The 12134-nt window shown below is 38.6% G+C and overlaps 1 protein-coding gene across 1 annotated transcript in view; it reads right to left on the reverse strand.

The window, feature by feature from the left end:
* Positions 1–1237: 1237 nt before the first annotated feature.
* Irs1 (insulin receptor substrate 1) overlaps positions 1238–12134 on the reverse strand; it is a 65120-nt gene continuing 54223 nt past the window's right edge. The window contains exon 2 of the mRNA XM_005326471.5: positions 1238–8939. The gene's annotated coding sequence lies outside the window, so the exon portion shown is untranslated. The remainder of the gene's footprint in view (positions 8940–12134) is intronic.

The raw sequence follows: 12134 nt of genomic DNA on the forward strand, positions 1-12134 counted from the left end.
TAAAGAAGCAGTTCAGACAAGTTGAAATCGGAGATCGCTTGCAGAACTAATTCGGGAACTTCAAAGAGCAGGGATTTCGTCGGGTGCCAAATCTCACACCTAGCATAAAATAGTTCCTCAGTGATATTGAGGGTGTGATGAGTGAATATTGAGATTTGATGATAAAAATGCTAAGGAATTACCTTCCTAGTTTATTTAATTTGGAACAGTGATTCATTTTTTTTTTAATAAAGTGAGACTTAAAGGGGGTAATTGCTTTTTTTTTTTTTTAAGAGAGAGAGAGGGAATTTTAATATTTTATTTCTTAGTTTTCGGCAGACACAACATCTTTGTTTGTATGTGGTGCTGAGAATGGAACCCAAGCCGCACGCATGCCAGATGGGCGCGCTACCGCTTGAGCCACATCCCCAGTCCCAGTGATTCATTTTTTAAATCCAGTAATCCTCAAATATTTTACCTTTGTCTCATAGGTTACCAGATATTGTCTTTCTGGCCAGAATCCATGCTTCCTGAACTCATCTTAATTCTCAGCACTGCAGCTGTTCACAAGTTAGGGGGGAAAAAATGGGAAAAAAAATGTTTTTTTTGTCCCCACTATTCATTGAGGTCATGCTATTCAGGATTCCATAATCTACTCTGAACTTCCTCTGGACTCCCTCATGGAACCTCAAACTTTATTTTAGAAAGACAACATTTAACCGATTTCTCCTTTTTTTTTCCCCTCCTATTTTTTTTTCTTTTTTGATTGTTAATCTAGAAAAAGTGAGACACCATCAAAAAAGGATCCTCCTAATTCTACTTTCATTCAGCTCTACTTTCCAAACTATAAAATATCCTTTTAGTGTTTGCAGATGAAAAACATTCTAACAAAGTGTTTTTGGCATTCTAAAAGTACTAGTTGTGGCAGCAGAGGTTCAGCCTGTATGATAACAGGTTTTTTGTTTGTTTGTTTGTTTGTTTAAGCAGGTCCTAGAAAATTTCAGAAGCCCAGGGCAAGGGACTTTGTCTCAGATCCCAATTTTCTCTCTTGAAAAACATCTATGGCAGGGGCCAGCAAACATTCTATAAACATTCTGTAAAGACCCAGACAAGTGTTTTAGCGAAAACCAGTAAAAAAACAGTAAACAGTCTGATTCAGCCTTTGTGTTTTTGTTTTTTCAAGGTCATTGAATTTTTGTCTCCTCTATTCAACTCTGCTGTGAGTACCAAAGGCAATATATAAATGATTAAACACAGATATGTTCCAATAAAACTTTATTTATAAAAACAAGCAGCAGATAGAATTAGGCCTCCAAGCTGTAGGTGGATAACTCCTAATTTGTAGACAATGAACAGGAAGATTAATTGGGGGGGGGGCGGTTCACTGAGAGTATCATCCAACCCTCTTTGTGTTTTTATAACAGTTTATTGTTCTCTTTCTCAATATAAAAATAACATATGATCACTATAAAAGTTTACAGAAAAAGAAAAAAGAAAAATCATCCAAAATACCATCAGAATACCACTTCTTAAAATTTTGAGAAATAAACTTCCATTTGTGTACATATTTTTATAGAATCATGCTAATGTTGTATAACATCTATGCAAATTTACCTAATAACTCTATTTTCATGCTATTTCTTTGTAAGTTTAGACGAGTTTTACTGAATTTTACTTTTTGGGTTGTTTTTCTTTTCAGGAACTCCAACTATAACAATTCTTCTCTCATTTACAATTAGGTAACTTTGATCCTTGAGATTTGGAGCTTGGAGCAACTTACAGAGAGGGAGCAGATAGGACATTACTTAATGAACTCCAGTAACATATTCCTTCAGAGTTGGGGTATAGGTCATCCAAATGTGTGTATTGGGAAGCCAATTTATTATTAAAATAGTTTCCTGTGGCCATTGCTAAAGTCTGTTGTTATAAGCACATTAGGAATTCTGTTAGAGTTGCTCTTGGTCTGAACTTTGGGAAAAACTGACTATAGCTCAGAGAAGTTCCTGTACTATAGAGGAGCTTCAGTCATTCATTCACTAATGGTGGGAACTATTTTTGTGAACAGCTGATACTCAGGCATCTGCCTCCTCATATTTCCTATTGCTTTTCCACTCATTTTCCTAATCATCCATATTCCATGAGAAATTCTGATTCAGAAAGGTTCACCAGAGGTAATATGTAAAACCTAATGCCCCCAAACATATCTGTTTGGATTTTATGTGGCTTTCACATCTAACCATATTACTATCCTTTTGTGTTCTACTAAATTAAATCTGGATATCTCTATTCTGTTGCTGAAATGAGGTGTACTTAGTGAGAAAAACAGAATTAGGATAAACTCTTTGACACTAATGAATTAAACTAGATACAAAGGTAAGAAATGGAAATAAATGGAATCAGGCCCTGTTACCTTGTAGGGTGAAAGTTATAAGCTGGACAAGCCATACTTTCAGGCTCACATATTATGTTTGTGCAGCAAGTTCATAGCCCAAGGCAGCTAGAGTAATAATGGGTTGTATTTTTTCTTTCTTTTTCTTTTTTTTTTTTTTTTTTGTGGTGCTGGGGGTATTAAACCTAGGGCCTTCCCATACTAGGCAAGAAATGCTCTACTACTAAGCTACAACCTCAGCCCAACAGTGTTTTAAATTTGTGGAACATAATTTTAAGTGCCTGGAACCCAGAGACTTGCAGTGGTGTTGATGGGAACATAAACCCTGTCAACCAACAGTCCTCAATGTGAGAGACTGTTCCACCTCAGTAATCTGTGACCAGACACACCTCTCCACTACCCCTGGGTTACCTACAAGAATAAAATGAGATAATTGACATAAATCCTGGTGGCTAACCTAGAATAAATGTGGAATAAATGTTGCTACTATTTATAATAGAATCACTGAGGTAATTACAAGTTCTACTTGGCTATGCATTTCTCAAAGGTCCTTCATTGGCAGCACTTTACTTGCTATAGTTTGTTTTTATACATTTGTAAAGATAATAAGCAGCTGTGCTAAAAATTACACCATTAATTCATTCCAACTAGACCTCCCTCAAATTCATACTAATTAGTGATGTTCACATGTCATTTCAATAGGGGATAGATGTTCACTTTGCTGTACCCGTAGGAGGGGAAAAATCAGTGGTTCTTGTTTTAAGTATAAATGGAGAAAGGTAATATAAAAGGAACACCAAAGAGCTTCTAGCATTTATTAATGCTGCTCCGAAACAGTGAAAATATTACTTACACTGGCAGGCAGAAGGAAGAGTCCTCCAGCCGATGCCCCAAATAAGGATGGGAAAGTGAGTCTGTCTGCTTTCAGTGCAACACCATGCTTATAAAAAATTATATTAAAAAAAAAACCTTGAATATGTTTCCAAAATGTCAAAAAACAAGTTACCTTTAACTATCCAGGACCTATCAATTACCTTCCTTTTAAGTTGTTGAAGCAAGAAAGCTCAGAGGAGCAAGGGAAGATCCGGGCTGCTTCTATATAGGCATATGGCAAATTATTTTCAAAAATTAGAGGTGTTGCTATTCCTTCTATTGGTGAAATGATCTAAAACCTCCACTTCCACAGAAATGAGTCTCTCCCAAACTTGCCTACCAGAAGAGTCGCCTGGTGAAAGGTGCACATTCCTACACTACTCCAGGTGTCAGTATTTCTAATAAGCAGCTCTAATAATCAGAGAAGTTTAGGCAACACTTTGCAGCAGTGGTTCTCAGCCCTGACCATTTGCTAGAATCTCCCTGGGAGCATCAGGTGCATCTGAAACAACTAAAGTTCAGGGCCCACCCCTGGACCTGTTAAACCAGCATCCCCAGAGTTGGCCTGGCCACTGAGTCTTTTTAATAGCTGTCCAGATGACACTAATATGTATCCAAAGCTAATTGCCATCAGGTTAGGACTAGCAGCACCTGCCTTGGCCTTGCCAGGGAATTGGTTAGAAAAGCTATCTCTCAGGTCTGGCCCCAATATCTGGAATGACAACCTGCATTTGAACCAGAGATCTGTGTGCACAGTTAAGGTTGAAGAGGCTGTCCCAGTGTCTGTAAACTAAACACAAATCCTTCCACCAAGGATGGATTTTTTTTTTCCCTGCCTATTCTGTTCTCCCTCATCACCACCATCAATAAAAGCACCTTAAAATCTTTCCCAAGGCCATTTTGTTTATTCACTTGGCCTTTGAAAGCCAACTGAGAAGAGATAGAGTCAGGCAAAAAGATCAATTCCAAAATTACCTATGGAAGTAGGTTTAATGGTATCCACTGCTCCTGCCCAGCCAAATGCCCAGTTTCTGTGTCATGTCCCATAATCAAAAGACAGGAAGGATCACTAACATTCACATCGTGAAATTCATTTAGACAGTTTTCTTTAATTAACGATGAAGACACTACAGTTCTAAGTACCAGACAGAATCAAGGGGGAAAAAAATTGAAAATAAACATAACACTATAAAGAAAACTTGGAAAAGTGAAACACTTCTAAATAAAAAATATAAACCTGGCCTGGTACCCATGACATATATACATAATACGTATGTTATACACATATATACAATAAATGTTTTGGTAGCAATACAGACCATGTGTTGGTCTCTTGTACACAGATGAAGTAGCACCAGGAGCAGCACCACCATCTTAGGATGATAAACCAAACTGCACACACAGTAAGTGAAAATATATATGTAGTTGATTTGGCCCACCCTGTAGCCAAGAGGTGTAAGGAAAATTATTTTGCAAGAAAAAATTGTTCTGGGAACTACATTCTTAGGCCAATGGCAAAAAAGGAAAAAAAAATCAGCACTAAAGATGTCTACACAAATCTAGACATTTTCCTGTGTAGTGAATTTGTCCTAGCACATGGCATATTGGGTAACACTGGTAAATGAACAGCATGAGCAAAGAGAGATTTAAATGCCAGGTGAATGGTGAAAGGCTAACACACCGGATCTCTTTGTGTATACATCACAAATGCCAAGTCATCAACAAGCTAGGAAAGGAAGACAACTTGTCATCTAAGTCATACATTTTCTAATCATACTAGCTAATTATAAGCTGTTTATTAATGATAGATCTCTTAAGAGTAGGACCAAACACTGCCAATATCATTCAACCTTGCAGCATCAAATTTGATGCTCTGGTTACAAGCAGTGAGAAATAGCCAACACACACCAGACCCACACGTTCTGCAGCCACACCTAGGGGTCTGGTTTACAGAGCTATGGCAAGACCTTGAAGATCTTCCCAGGCTTGACTTTAGAAATGACCAAAGACCCTCTTTAACCCTGGACATTCTACTAACAAGGCTGTCATTGCTCCTCATAATTAAATCTACCGTCTGGATGGAGCTCTTTTCCTTAGCCTTGGCAAGGTGATATTCCTCACATCCCTGGAAAAGCATGCTTCTTCCTTCAGGTTTCTCAGTAGCCTATATACATGAATCTAGCATCACCTCCAACTAACATTCACCAAGTGCTGGGAACACTATCCCTCCCTCAAATCACTACAAAGAAGTGATTTCATATTTGATTTCCACCCATTCTCTTTTGCATGCCTCCCAAAGGATCCTTCTCTTCCCTATCAGGGCTTTAATTCTCAGTGTCTGGTTTCAGGGCCTCCTTGTATGATGGACTGACCTGTAGAGCTCCACAAAGCCAATGAGAGACTGAATATGGGATCAGCCACAGTGCTTCTCTCTACTGAATTTTGTGGCTCTTGGCGTCAATGGGTGGTGAGCCTTCTTCCCCACCTTTAAACCACCTATAGTAAATAAAATTGAAGTTTTCAGCTACATGGCATATCGCATTCAGGATGCAAGACTGCATAAAACAGGGCTTCAGTACTGTAAAGCACTGTTTCTTACAGTACAAAACTGTTTCTTAATACTCTGTCTCCCATTTAAAAGATACCTAAAAGACAAAAGCCAGGGAAAGAAAGGTTAAAAATCTCTACTTTCTGACCATTTGATTCTGAGTAAATCCATTTTTGCATCACTAGATTAGTCAAGAGAGTCCCTGACCTTTGAGAGTTAGCAAGAAATAGCCACACATGTAACATCAGAACTGATTTGTCATTATTGACTCAGGTGGTTGATCATTAATGGATTCCCCTTACTTCTAACTGGTTCTAGGGACATGCTTTTGCCCAGAATGAAGATATCAAAGCTACAAAACATTTGTTCCTTTCACAAAGGAGAATTTTATAACTCTGCCTGTTTCTAAGAAAGAACGCTGTGAAAGGTTGTTCTCATGAAGAAAAAGCCACTAACTTCTAGGTTAACCAGAGGCCACTAGAAGCCCCATTAACGTAAGCCCTTGGCTGGCCTACAAATACTTTGAAATGGATAAAAGCCAACTCTCTTAAATAGGAACCAAACACAAGGACTTAGCAGCTGATGTGCTCAAAGCAAAACCCTTTGAGTTAGCCAGAGCATGAGCTGTTGGCTTGAGTACCAGCAACTTCCAGTTTTAAGTCAGTAAAGTTTGATACTGCCATCAAACCCAGCTCAGGCACCTCTGGAAGCAGCTTAAATAAGAATTTCTACCTTTATTTGAATCAACAAAAAGTCAGCCACAGAAACTAAGAGATGCACTTTCCAGTCTGTTCATTTCTGTTCTCACCCAAAATATGTTGATAATTCCACATGCAGAGGTATCTTGGTAATACATATTTAAAGTCTGGGTTCCTTGAGAAATAATAACCAGCTTAGCAGGAAAAATAGTTGAGGCAGCTTTGTTCATTGATTTCTCTTTTACTACTTAAGTGCTCAACGGAAGAGAGCAGGATAGCTAGCTTTCTTCTTACACTAGCAAGAGTACGAATCAGAAGAGTCAAAAATGAAAAGTTAGTTTGACTGAGAAAGTCTTTTCTTTCTTTTTTTTTTTTTTTACAAAGGAGTAAAAAATAACTTTCCTATGAGATTTTCAAAGTTGGTGGTGTTCTCTATGAATAGGAAATGATGTAATTCAGCAAGTTCCTTGAAAACAATGGATTCTTATGACTATAGGCCTATTTATCTTAGAAATTGATGAGCATGCAAATGATTAAAATCTGCAACGATGAACATTGTACAATAGTCTGTGAGGTACATGCCATCTGGCTGAATGAACAGTAACACGGGCCTCAGCAGTGTGGGGGTGCCATTTATCTCCACTCCCTTTTAAGTAGAGCAGAGCTCCCCAACCAGCTGATCAGAGCAGCAGCCACTGCAAGGCCCTACAACCCTGGCCCTTCCTTGTAGCTCCACCCAGGAGGATCAACCCTTCCCAGAAATAAACTGTTGCTCCTCCCAACAGCAGGGCTGGCAACCACTGATACAGACTTCACACTGGCTCAGAGGGAGCCTGATATTTGCATGAATTCGCTTAACTTTTGGAAGTTTCCTGGCAAAAAGATTCAAAACTTCTGTAGGCAATATCTTTAAATGTGCTCATTGCCATTTGTGTTTCACAAGGAAAAATCCCAAGATGTGTATACTTTCTAAACAAGAAAAGGATTAAAAATTCTCACTGCAGGCTAGATGTTCCCATAGCAGGTCATTATGTTTTTATGTGCTCTCTGTGCACTGTTTTTTGTTTTTGTTTTTTGTGTTTTTTTTTGTTTTGTTTTTTGTTTTTTTTTTATTAAACTAATCACTACTAGGCCAGCACCTACCAGGGCAAATGGGCCAGTTACATTCGGTTAAATAATGTAAAACCGGAAGTTCTCAGAACATGTGAACTCAGGGTCTTAAGGAAACTGACATGTAGCCCTGGTCATGATTAAAAAAAAAAAAAAAAATCCACTCTGGAATTTTAATTTCTGGTTAGCAAGCACTCATTTGTCTAAGTATACTCAATACAACACAGGAAATGAAATAGTATAACATGTGCACAGGAAAAAAAAATGGTGGGAATGGAGCAGGAAGCTTCCAGAAGTGGACTGGGGGAGGGGGAGAGAAGAAAAGATTAACAGATTCTAGTTTATTATGAAGAGAAAGACATTTCCAGAATTTACAAACACCCACATTGTTCATTCCAAAGAGAGCTTTTGATTTGAAAGGATCACCCAGGTCTCCTTCTCTTTACAATATATACAATGGAAGACTTTGATTTCCTTTTCTTATAATTTTGCTTCCATTCAATCATCAATTTTAAGCTGACACTTGAAAATACCCAAGTAGTATATATTGTTCTTCAGTTTAATTAACATGGTCTACTGTCTTACAGGAAAAATACAAAATTAAGATTAATTCTTTTAAGGAACTCAGCTCAACATCAAGTTTATATTACAAGAGATAGTATCAGCAAATATAACTATACAATTGAGAATCATCTATGGCACTATGATTCTTATTATATTATTTTTCTGAATTACAATCTTAAAACAAGGATCATACACTATTCTACTCTTGTTAGCCTTGTTTTAAGCATTTGCTCCACTCTTTACAACAGAACATTGTATACCTCAGTTCCACATCCCAAAAAAAAAGATGTGCTGTAAGAAAAGTTACATTTTCATTAAAAAAATTACACATATAAATCAAAACCTATGTTAAATATTTAATACTCTCTCCACCCAATGTGAACAGTTTTGAATGAAATAATTTACAATGACATTTTGTCAAACACAGTTTCAGCAGCAGATGAAACGAATCTTGTAAATGAGAGGAAACCCATTCTCTCGCAGCCTGGTAGTGGGCACATCAGCTCATTGTGGCCAGCTAAGTCCTTAAGGTTCAAGATGAAGTTCACGCAGACTATTCTTCTGGTGTCACAGTGCTTTTTTGCTTGGCACAATATAGAACGTGCAGTTCAGTCAACGAACTCCTGAGGATTGTATAAAGTAAACAAACTGAAATGGATGCATCGTACCATCTACAGAGGCGGAAGATGTGAGGTCCTGATTGTGAATCATGAAAGAGTTAGAGTCTGGGTACCCATGAGTTAGAGGAAGATTTGCTGAGGTCGTTTAGGTCTTCATTCTGAAAGGGAAAAGGAAAGACTTGGTTTAGCACAGGCATCTCAAAACACACACTCAGCCCCAACTAGGGGGCTTGCCTTCTAAAAGGGAGAAGTCTCAGATAAGCCCAAGTAACAGGCACAAACAGTCCTGTGTACCTAAATAAAATCAACAAACTGTATTTGACTATTCTTTCTTTCAAGATGCAAGATGCAATCACAAACTAAAAGTAGTCAATATTAAATCAGAAAACAAATGTGATCTGGACATCTCAGAGGGTTAGCCACAACAAAAAAGATTCTTTGGTGTTATGATTGAAGCAAAAATGCACATCATAGTTAGTGGATAAAATATGGTAAACAGGTTACAGGCAATCTATGCTCAATCTTCTTTTAATTAAAAGTCAACTGCAAATTTTAGCTTCTGAAGTTGCCGAGCTTAACATTACAAAATCTGGAATCAATTTTTAATGTGACATTGTTTGACAGAAGAATTTTAGATGCAAAGGAGACCCATGCAAAACAGACATGGTAAATTATTAAATAAGAAAAGAAAGGGATTCCGATTTAAGTCTTATAAAAATAAGTTATATTTAGGCAGAAGCAAGCATTACTTCTCTGCAATTCAAGAAGGCAGACCCCAAAGGGACATTATCCATAATTCCCCTTCTGAGATGAGACCCTTTTTCAAACTCATAAAGCATCTATGCTCTCAAGAATAATAATAGACAATCCTTGGAGCTTCATATTTTTCATGCATTCAAAAGTTACCTATACATATCAATATTTATAGAGTGCCCTGAGCAACATTCAGCACAGAGTAGATGATCATAAAACTTGTTGAATGAGTCAATGGCCACATTAAGTTCTATAGAGGATTCAAATTTGAATTCTGCTATACACTTTGCCTTCTAGAAAGGCAGGCACTCTCCATTCATAAGTAGATACAATGCTAAGCTGGAAGGTGAATTTCATGATAGATGCACATGCGGGGAAAAGCTCTAGATGCATGCAGGAGAAAAAGAATACTTCCAGCGAAAAATCCAAGGGAGGAACCTCCCTGACACACTCGCCTTGCTTTGCGAGAAAAATAATTGGGTGTGCGGAAACAGGGTTTGTGTCTCGGTTGCTTTTATATGGCATCTTCCAGAGCTTCAGGTGTGCAAGAGATGTGAGTTGAACAAATGACAAGGACACAGTACACTCCCCACAGACGTGATGAAACAAGGCCCAGGGGATGAGAGGGCAGCCACGAACGGGCCACTTAAAGGGTACATGGCTTCACAGGACAGCGAGGTACCTGAACAGGGCACAGTGAGTAGAGTCTATGGATCTGGATGGATGGTGAAAAACCTTGAATGACAAGCCATGAGGTCTTTATCCAATTATAGGGACAACAAGAATAGGCCTGGAGATATGATCAAGATCCACAAAGGCTACACAGATAGCAGCAGTTTCTAAAATTCACAAAGTTAAATGTTGACCAATATTTTCATCCCCCCCCCCTTCAAGGGTGATTAAGCGTCAGACCCATCAGCATTCACTATTTACATGATAGTTTCACATAAGTTGAAGTTTACCAAATGAAGACTCTAGGTTTAGTAGATTTCTGTTTATTTCAAAATATTAACTTTGCCTCTAGAAAATCAGGTAAACAGACTATTATTTAATTTACTAATAGAGACTTGGCATGAAGGTGCCAAAGTAGAAGCAGGCAAACAAACAAATAGAAAGCTTATTCCTTTAACTGCCCAAATAAATGGGATTTTCTTTATATGGCATCTAAAAGGGAAAGGTAGGCTCCCTTCTTCCAGGAGCCCTGATGGGTCCCCAGACAAGAAGGCCCAGGTCTCTCATTAACTTCCAAATGGCTATCAGAATGTTCCTACCAGAACATTCTAGTGCAGCTGAACACAGCTTCTCAGCTCCAGGACTAATATTAGGCATGGAAGGCCACACCATATTAAAGGACTTACAACAAAATTTTGCCAAATATAAAATGAGGGGAAAGCAAAGAGCATGCACTATGTTTTTCATTTCTTATCTGGCTCCCATCCAGAAGGGCTGAATGAACAGCTCAGGACAGGAACAAACTGTACCCCGATTTATCATTCATTACACATGCGGTGCCAACCTGCAGGCACAGGGTAGAAATCTGCACAAGGCAGAGATCTGGGGCCTGAGAGGGCAGGGGAAAGTACGGCCTCCAGGGTATTGAAATCTATTGTTGTGGACCAGGCAGAGCTCATCCTTGTAACTTTCCACAAATATGTTCAAAGAGCAGATGCAAAAGGATATATAATATCCATCATAGACTTTTCTTCTACAGTCTTATAACACAGTACTTTTAAAAGCCTATATCATAAATCCTGATCAACCCATGCTTCAGCCACAAAGCTACCAAAGGGTGCTATCAATTTAGGAATCTATGAAAAAGTAGAGCAAGTGGTAAAGAGTGAGGCAATGCAGACAGGGCATAGGAACACATCGCTACAGGTAGGTTAAAAAAAAAATAAAAACAAAAAAACACCTGGAAAATTCTAAAGGGAAAGTCTGAATTTCACACCTGCCTGTCTTTGTAGTGTGGTTTGCCCATGGGTGTTGGTGAAAGTGGAGCTATGCTCATCAGGTAATGCCTGCAGCCAGTCCTCAGTGGGAGCCACCTTGGAAGCTGTACCCTTACTGTAGTCATGCAGCCCTGTTGGCAGCAGTCTGGGAATGCCTTCTCAAGCCCCCAGTTCTTTTTTTGCAACTGCCTTCTCAGTCTTGAGCATATTCTTTTGAATAGTCTCTATAGCAGCCAGTCTCAGCCCTTGGAGGGCACATTTGATCTCTGGAGACAGCTAAATAGCTTTGAGAGCCAAATATGGCAAATAAAGGAGCTGATGAAGCAGAGTAATGGTTCCCAGAGAGGTATTATCTGGAGCCAAAGGGCTCCAAAATTGAAGTTCCAAAAAGACAGTTGTTCACAGCAGCTACTCCGATGAGTCAGCTGGGACAGGAAGTCTGACTTTTGGAACAGACCTCAACCTACCCTTTATGGGACTTAAGTTCATCTCCCCACATCTCTGCTTTGACATGCTTGCAATCAAGACAGGGTAAGTTTGAATAAAGCCCCCAAAGAAAGGCTAAGATCTATGCGTATATATTGTTGTAATGTAGAAATGTTTTTTTTTTAAAAAAATATTTTTGTGCTTATAGATGGACACAATACCTTT

This window comes from Ictidomys tridecemlineatus, chromosome 7 (genome assembly GCF_052094955.1).
Source record: "Ictidomys tridecemlineatus isolate mIctTri1 chromosome 7, mIctTri1.hap1, whole genome shotgun sequence".
Classification (NCBI taxonomy): Eukaryota; Metazoa; Chordata; class Mammalia; order Rodentia; family Sciuridae; genus Ictidomys; species Ictidomys tridecemlineatus.